Source organism: Rattus rattus, chromosome X, assembly GCF_011064425.1.
Source record: "Rattus rattus isolate New Zealand chromosome X, Rrattus_CSIRO_v1, whole genome shotgun sequence".
NCBI classification, from domain to species: Eukaryota; Metazoa; Chordata; class Mammalia; order Rodentia; family Muridae; genus Rattus; species Rattus rattus.
In genome coordinates this window covers 27,822,383-27,832,224 of record NC_046172.1, presented here as the reverse complement: position 1 = coordinate 27,832,224, position 9,842 = coordinate 27,822,383, and positions in this window count along the sequence as shown.

The window sequence follows — 9,842 nt, the reverse complement described above, 5'->3', positions numbered from 1 at the left end:
AGTTTCTCTCCATTTAGTTTAATGTTAGCCACTGGTTTGCTGTATATGGCTTTTACTATGTTTAGGTATGGGCCTTGAATTCCTATTCTTTCCAGGGCTTTTATCATGAAGGGGTGTTGAATTTTGTCAAATGCTTTCGCAGCATCTAATGAAATGATCATGTGGTTTTGTTCTTCCAGTTTGTTTATATAATGGATCATGTTGATGGTTTTCCGTATATATGTATACATCATACAGCTTTCTGCCTGCATGTGTGCAACTACAGGCCAGAAGAGGGCACCAGACCTGATTACAGATGGTTGTGAGCCACCATGTGGTTGCTGGGAATTGAACTCAGGACCTCTGGAAGAGCAGACAGTGCTCTTAACCACTGAGCCATCTCTCCAGCCCTCACCCGTTCCTATTTTCCATCATAAAACTGCATTGCTTGTTCACACATCCCTTGAAACATCAGAACAAAAGCCAATTTTCTTCTATTTTTGTTCTTTACTCAGTTTGCATGTTAATTTTTACAGGAAGGTTCTGCATTTTTCTTTTATAATTTGCAAATTCAATAAAGCCTGCCTATTCCACTAGAAAAGTGGTGCTCAATCTGGGGGTTACAACCCCTTTGGAGTCACCTAACCACTGGAAAACACAAATATTTGCATTATAATTTATAACAGCAGCAAAATTAGTTATGAAGTAACAACAGAATAATTTTATGGTTGGAGATCACCACAACATGAAGGGTCACAGCATTAGGAAGGTTGAGGATTATTTCATTAGGACCTTTTGTGTCTCTGTCAACTTAGAATGCTAGCCACGTCTTTTGAATTTCCTGAAGAATTTATCCATACTTATCATATGCTTAACAGTTGCTTTATTGCCATGTTTCTCCTATACCCATTTATTTTGAAGATTTAAATGTCCGTGATTTGTAATAGCTTCCCTATTTGTCTTACCTGTATGATTGAGACCAAGTTATTCAGTACCCCATAAGCATTAATTAAACTCATATGAAATGGAAACGAATCTTATTTTTAAAGTTATGGCCAGAACCATTTACTATGAGAAAGAATTTTACAGACTGTAAAAATCTGTCCAATTGTTAATTAATAATTATATTTATTTGATAAGATGAGATGCCTTGGATCCCAGTATTTTAGCAATTGAGATATAAATATCATAATGTTTTATCATACATTTGGTAGACTGCCTCATAGAAGGTGACTTGGTAACCCCAGATCCTTGTAGAGCAAGATTCTTTTATATCTAGGCTTTTAAAGTATACCTTAAAGGAGTGTCCAACATACATACTCAAATCTCTTGGCTAGAACTTACCCACAGATCATGATATTTAACTGCAAAGGGAAAGTTGGGAGTTGTGCTCTGAATGAAAACTGAATGGAAAATGCATTGCAGAGTGAATAACAGTAGCATCTTGCTCCCCATTGTGCCTCTGAAGCATTGTCCCTGGGTTGCACATGGAAAGCTCTCAAAAAAATGTTGAATTAGTCATCAACTATATAAATTTCACACTTCAGTCCAAATCTTCATAATTAATTACATATTTGGATGAATCAAATGTCTGAAGTTTTCAATATTTTCATCAAGTTTTAAGTCACATACCATCTTGCCAAGTTGTCTTGGCATTACTTCATGTTCTGTGGACTTCTTTTTAACAAAATAATATCTCTCATCAATCTTAATTCTAGTCTCTAAATTCTGTATTGTAAGCAAAGTTTTCCTTTATATAAAATCACAAACCATCAGGAATTTTTTTCACCTCAGACACTAACCAAATGCTTCCTGATCTCCTTGAAAGGCGGAGGTCATTTTAATTATGTCATCCCTCTTTCCTCTACTTCCTGCCACCTGGAATGATCACAGCAGCAGCAAAACATCAGGATTCTGTCTCTTGTGATACTTTCCAAACCTGGTGTTATTTTTATCATTTTCTGCACTTATCCATGTTGAGATTCTCTTGCAATAATGAATATTTTATGTGAAAAAGTTCTAGTTTCTGTTTCTTTAAGAAACACATCTTGATGAGCTAAACTGAAATCCAATGCCTCCACCTTCACTACTATTCCTGCTGGGGTTCCTTTGCTAAACACACACACACACACACACACACACACACACACACAGAGAGAGAGAGAGAGAGAGAGAGAGAGAGAGAGAGAGAGAGAGAGAGAGAGAAAGACTGAGACCACCCAGACTTCATATTCACCCTCTTCTTTTTTTCCTTAGAAGTCCCCACTACTAACGGAGAACATTGCTAATTTTTCTCTTTTGCTGTGTTTATCCTCACTAAAATGTAATATTTTCTGGTCCATGTAGTTATTACTGCTGTGCCAATGGCATGGTAGAAGAAAGATAAACACTTATTAGATTCATGAGTGACTTGATAGTAGCTGTGGGATGTATGATTTCTTTCTCACAAGTCCTTACTCCTACCTATGGGAAAAGTTTGGGCATGCAAGAATTAAGTATACTTTCCTTAACATAAGTTAACCATTGGTATAATCATGTCTGATTGTCTTAGATGGACTGTGGAGACTATACTGAAAACAAAGGAGAGTAGAAGAAATAGAACGGAGAAGGCCATAGAGCCCAAATCAGGGTCAGTAAAGATAAAGTGGAACCAGAAAATTTGACTGCAATCCTGTCTCTGCTATGTTAGTTACATGACCTCATCTTTGATTTCTTTTTCTTTAGTTATCATGAACTAGTGTTAATTGAATGCTATCCAAGATCCTTTTTAAGGCCTAACATTTGTGTGGTTCAGTGCTCCAGAACTGACTCCTTTTTTATTTCTTAAAAGCCTAGAAAGAAAATTAATTTCATCACATTTTTTAATTCTCTTGCAGTGCATTGTCTTTTAGACTCTTTTTAATTATACCAAGGATCATGGAAGTTCATACATATTAGTGGATAAATATCCAACTGTCTGTGCATATACATATATATATATATATATAATTTTGTTTGGTACTTTCATTTTTTTAAATTCTTTTAGAGTAATTGCTGTCCCAAACAGTGATGAAGCTAGACAGACAGAACCTGTTAGCTGACTCTTCATAGTTCCTGGTGAGGTTTATGAGCTAGAAAGGGGATAAACTGCTATTATTGACATTAGTAATGAAGGTTTATTAGCAGAGAGACCTGTGAGCTTTTCCTTAAAAGCACAAAGTACCATGCAAGAAGTCATTCCACACAATTGGTGAAAAGGATCTAGAAACCCCAAGAAATCTACCAGTGATCTAAATGTTGTTCTGAATGTCCTTCATTTTCTAATGCTGAGAATGTTTCCTACGTGACCAGAATCTGAGTTAATAGGAATTGGGAAAAGGTAAAACAGAACGTGGCTTTGGCTCACTGCATTAAAGGGTCACCTAAATTTGCATCTGAGACTATATCTAAATGACAGAGTTCTTACCTTGTATGTATGGGGCTCTTGTGTTCTGTCCCCTCAAACCATAAGAATGTGGGGCTTTTGTTTGTTTTAGTAGTCAGATTAGCCACTTGCTTGTAAATCTTTGGAAATAGGACCTGCTGACAATCTTCAAGGTCACAGGCAAAGTGCAATGTAGCAGCTTATGTTTATAATATTACTACTTAGGAGATTGAGGTAAAATCATTCTCAGGGTGCTAAAGGCCAGTCTGAGTTATAGAGTGAATTCCATGTGAGCCCAGGTTATCGTTTAAGACACTATCTCAGCCTGCTTTCTCACAAAGACCTGAGCAACAGTGCTCAAAACTTCACTACAACAGAGTTTGCAAGGAATCTTGTTAGACATTCAGATTCCTAGGCTACTTTCCAGAAGACTGAATGGAATAGCACAGGGCCCAGGAATCAGCATTTTCTAATAAATTCCTTCAGGAGATATAGATTCCTATCGTGCCTAAGGAAACCACATATTGGGAAATGGGTAGAAAGGCCATGTGCTTAGGGCTTAGTTATCAAAATTCAGATTGCCTCTAGGCGCTCTCTCTCTGTCTGTGTTATAAACTCTGACCCCATATTTAATTTCTCTAAGCCTTCATTTTTTCTTCTCTAAAAAATGAGATTAAGGGGCCTACTTTACATGACTGTTTTGAAACTTAGAAATGACATGTAGCACATGTCATTTAAAAGAGGCATGTAGCACAAGACTGCCATATACTGGGCACAAAAATCCAACCCCTACTATCATGACACTTAAGTAAAATGGTATCTGTTTATCATATACATTCAAGTGCTGCCTCGGAAAAATGCCAACTGGCCATCACAAATACCACTGTTACCTGATAGCACGTGTGCACAGTCTTATTCCTTTCCCTATGCTTCCTTTTTTCTTTCCATAGCACTGATAACTTTTTATTTTATTTTTGCCTTTTTGAGACAGTGTTTCACTGTATAGTCTTAGCTGTACAGGAACTCTCACTGTAGACCAGACCATGTCAGCCTTGAATTCACAGAGATCCTCCTGCCTGGCCCTTGGGAGTGCTGGGGTTAAAGGTGTGCACTGTGACTACCTGACCACATTGATAGCTTTTTAATTGATTCCACAGTTAAGTTATTTATTGTGAGCATTGAGACCAAATACAAATCTTATAATGGCATGTATTTTTGTTTGCTTGTGAATACATAGTATCCCTGTATACTCCAGGCTAGCCTTAAGCTTACATTTCTTCTGCCTCATCCTTTCCAGTGCTAAGAATTCAGGCATGCACTATGACACCCGATGAAAAGAGAGATTTCAGGTTGCTCTATACACTGACGCCCACAGCATCTAGAAAGTACTTGGCAGAAGACAGCATTCAGTAATTATGTCTTGAATACTTTGACTCTACTGCCAGGAAAAGAAAATGTATTTTTATTACTGTTTTGGTCCAGTGCCCTACCCCCATAATTCCTATACTTCTAAATCATGGCGCTCCATGTCTGTCAACAGCGATTTCAACTTTGGTTAACATAAAATGGTACTTTCTGCAAACTCCAGAAACAGAAGATGAGAATCATTTGTTTGCAGAAAGGCTTGTTGGTATCCCAAGTAAAAAGCATTCACTGAAGCAATCCTTGACACACTACTTGGTCTGCAAGCTGATGCTTCTGTGAGAGATGCTGGGAGATCCCAATGAAAATAACTCCTTACTCTTGGAATGAATGAGAATTTCAGAGTTGAGTGGAGAAAGCTGTAGGCTTGTGCTAAAGGCTAATATTACATGGAACCAAGACATTTTTTAGGAAAGGGCAAGGGAGAGAAGATGCCCTGGAGATGTCCTGGGTGCAGTGGAGATGTGGGAAAGAAGCGTGTTCTCATTGCCTTGCTTGTCAGTTGAAGCTGCATAAGGAATAAGGGCACTTGGGAAATTTTAAATGTGCACAACTAAAAGCAAAGGTCAGAAGACATGCAAATTTATGAAGCAATCCATATTTTAAAATATATTTTATGAAAAAAATTTAATCTGTAAAAGGTCAGAAGCTATGGTGAGGTTCCCACAATCTCAGCTGGGAGACAAATTTTGCTTTGTGTTCTTTTTTATTCCCTGGTGTGGATTGGATTTCTCTAGAATCTCTTTGTGTGTTATTCAAAGGCTCTCATCCAAGTTATCAAACAAGAAACCACCCCCCAGGCAATGCATTCCTTTGATTGTATATGCTTTCTGTTTCTATACCAAGAGAGTAAAACTCCCCACCCGTTCTATATCCCAGGTTGATCTATGCACATCGGCTTCTCTAGATACTACCAACATTCCAAAAGGAGCAAGACAAGCTTGTGCGCCTAAGCAATGCCATGGCTAAGTAGTTTATTTCCCAAGCATAACGCCTTGCCACGGGGAAAAAATAACAGAGGAAGTTTGATTCAGAATCTTGGATAAGGAGGCTTATCGTTGACAAAGAAAAAGTGTGAAGCTAGGAGATCTTTAACAATCTCCATACCTCCAAGCTGGACAGAGCATCTTCCCACTTCATGTTTAAGTGGGCAGGTATTCCCGTAGCCAGTCCGAGTTCCTGCTGGTGCTTTTCTCACCTGTCCTTGTCTTTCTATTGAAATCATATCCAGGTAGAGAGAACAAATCATTACTCCTGACCTATTTCTATTGCCTTTTACTTGTTGCCATGGAGCACTGCTAATTTTGCTTCCCCCCCCCCTTTTTTTTTAACTTGCATCATCCTTGGACAAACTCTTGATCTTTCATTGTGCTTGTTCACGAAGGTTCTTCAATTACCCCCCAAAAAAATTCTAGAAATATTCAGTAAAGTCAGGGTGTTATGAATTATACCTTTAATGCCAACATTTAGAAGACTGGGTCAGGAGGATTTCTATGAGTTTGAGGACACCTTGGGCAATATGGTGAGTTCCAGGCCTGAGGTACATACAGACTGAGAAACTGTTTTAAAAAACAAAAGCAAAGAAATATTTACCAAATTGAATTCCTCCTGAACCTTCACATACACCCAGATCCTCCTAAAATAATGAGCCACTTGTCACGACAGAGTCACACAAAAGGTTTCACATCAGTTTTGACCTTATTTGAGCTTTTGCAATCCTTCACAGCCGAAGTGATTTCCTCTCAGCTTGTTAGCTAAAATGTACTGATCATGACTTCCAGTGGCATTTACTTTTCCTGGGGAGTGTTAAGAATTTGAAATGTCAAAGAATTCTTCTTGGTCAAGTGCAAAGGGCTGGGTTGCTGTGGAGCACGAACTGGCATATATGGTAGGGCTGGTCCTGGGAACTGCTGTTCAGGGAGCACCTAATGGTTTGTTATGGAGAAAACTTTTTCCCTCTTGGTGGTTTATGGAATAAACTACCTCATAGCAGTTAGACTCTAGGCAATCATTCAAGGTTTCATTTTTAATTTGATAGGGTAGATTTTAATTGTGACAGTTTTATTCCTTCATATGTGCAGTGTTTACATTTTTTCTCTGAAGCGAGGGAGGACAAAGTTCTTTTGATTTTTGGAATAACATTATGCTTTGGAAGAACACATTAAAATCTAAGGAGTTGAGGCTCCAGATAAACACAACCATAAATGGTACCCTTAGAAAATGGCTAAAATTACCAAATCCCTGACTAAAATCTGATTGAAATTTCAATGGCAAACAATGAATTAAGTGAAGGATCATTTTGAACTAGGTGGGTTTTTGGTTTTGGGTTTTTTTTTTTTCATTTCAACATATAGAGTTGTTTGATAAAGAAAAATATTTTTTCTTGTGTACCCCTTTTCTCTTTTTTTTCCCATTTTTATTGGATATTTTCTTTATTTACATTTCAAACAGTATCCCCCTTCCTGTTTTCCCCTCCAGAAACCTTCTATCCCATCCCCCCCCCCACTGCCTCCATTATGGTGCTACCCTACCCACTCACTCACTACTTCCCACCTCCCTGCCCTGGCATTCGCCTACATTGGTGCCTCAAGCCTTTACAGGACCAAGGGCCTCAACTCCCCTAGATGCCCTCCAAGCCTATCCTCTGCTATATATGTGGCTGGAGACATTGGTCACTCCATGTGTATTCTTTGGTTGGTGGTTTAGTCCCTAGGAGCTCTGGGGTATCTGGTTGGTTGATACTGTTCTTGCTGTGGGGTTGCAAACCCCTTAGCTGCCTCGGTCCTTTCTCTAATTCCGCCAATGGGTACCCCATTCTCAGTTCAATGGATGGCTGCAAGCATCTGCCTGTGTATTTGTCAGGCCCTTGGCAGAGCCTCTCAGGAGACAGCTATGTCAGGCTCTTGTCAGCATGCACCTCTTGGCATCAGCAATATTGTCTGGATTTGGTATCTGTATATGGAATGGATCTCAAAGGGGGGTAGTCTCTGGATGGCCTTTCTTGCTCCATATTTTGTCTCCATATTTCCACCTGTGACTATTTTGTTCCCCCTTCTAAGAAGGACTAAGGCATCCACACTTTGGTCTTCCTTCTTCTTGAGCTTCATGTGGCTTAATGAATTTAATCTTGGGTATTCCGAGATTTTGGGCTAACATTAAAATTGAGTGCATATCATGCGTGTTCTTTTGTAATTGGGTTACCTCACTCAGGATGATGATATTTTCTAGTTCCATCCATTTGCTTATGAATTTCATGATGTCATTGTTTTTGATAGCTGAGTAGTATTCCATTGTGTAGATGTACCACATTTTCTGTATCTATTCCTCTGTTGAAGGGCATCTGGGTTCTTTCCAGCTTCTGGATACTATAAATAAAGCTGCTATGACCATAGTGGAACATGTGTCCCTGTTATATGTTGGAGCATCTTTGGGTATATGCCCAAAAGTCATATAGCTGGGCCCTCAGGTAATACTATGTCCAATTTTCTGAGGAACTGACACACTTATTTCCAGAGTGGTTGTGCCAGCTTGCAATCATACCAACAATGGAGTGTTCCTCTTTGTCCACATCCTTGCCAGCATCTGCTGTCACCTGAGTTTTTGTTCTTAGCCATTCTGACTGGTGGGAGGTGGAATCTCAGGGTTGTTTTGATTTGCATTTCCCTGATGACTAAGGATGTTGAGCATTTCTTTAGGTGCTTCTCCAACATTCAATATTCCTCAGTTGAGAATTCTTTGTTTAGCTCTGTGCCCCAATTTTAATAGGATTATTTGGTTCTCTACAATCTAACTTCTTGAGTTCTTTGAATATATTGGATATTAGTCCTCTATCAGATGTAAGATTGGTAAAGATCTTTTCCCAACCTGTTGGTTGCTCTTTTGTCCTATTAACAGTGTCCTTTGTCTTACAGAAGCTTTACAATTTCATGAGGTCCCATTTGTCATTTCTTGATTTTAGAGCATAAGCCATAAGTGTTCTCTCCAGGAAAATTTCCCCTGTGGCCATGTGTTTGAGGCTCTTCCCCACTTTCTCTTCTACTAATTTCAGTGTATCTGGTTTTATGTGGAGGTCCTTAATCTACTTTGACTTGAGCTTTGTACAAGGAGATAAGAATGGACCAATTTGCAACTGCCCATTGAACTAGCACCATTTGTTGAAAATTCTGTCTTTTTTTCCAATGGATGGTTTTAGCTTCTTTGTCAAAGATCAAGTGACCATAGGTATGCGGGTTCATTTCTGGGTCTTCGATTCTATTCCATTGATCTACCTGCCTATCTCTGTACAAATACCATGCAGTTTTTATCACTATTGCTCCATAATACAATTTGAAGTTAGGGATGATGATTCCCCCAGAAGTTCTTTTATTGTTGAGAATAATTCAATATCCTGGGGTTTGTTTGTTTTTTTTTTTTGTTATTCCAAATAAATTTGCAAATTGCTTTTTTGAACTCTGAAAAATTGAGTTGGAATATTGATGGGCATTGCATGGAATCTGTAGATTGATTGCTTTCAGCAAGATGGCCATTTTTACTATATTAATCCTGTCAATCCATGAGCCTAGGAGGTCTTTCCATCTTTTGAGACCTTCAATTTCTTCTTCAGAGATGTGAAGTTCTTGTCATACAGATCTTTCCCTGGCTTGGTCAGAGTTACACCAAGGTATTTTATATTTCAATATAAAGGAAAACCTTTTCCAGAAGCTTGGTGCCTTGGGGAGGTTAATCAGTATTGCACATATGAACTTACCCTACTGTTAAGCAAGAGTAACTAGTAGAGCCTACCACAGTCCAAGTCTACATCTGAGACTATCCCTGCCTTCAGGAGACCTGCCTTCTCCCAGTAACAAGTCATGAGGTCTGATATGGTTAACTTTTTGTCAACTTGACACACATTGGGATCTTTTGGAAAGAAGAAACCTCTTTGAGAAAACATCCCCAATCAGATTGGCCTATGGGATGGCCCGTGGGACCTTTTCTTGATTAATAATTGATAGGGGCCCAGTCCAATGAGAAAAGTCACTTCTGGGCAGGAGGGCCT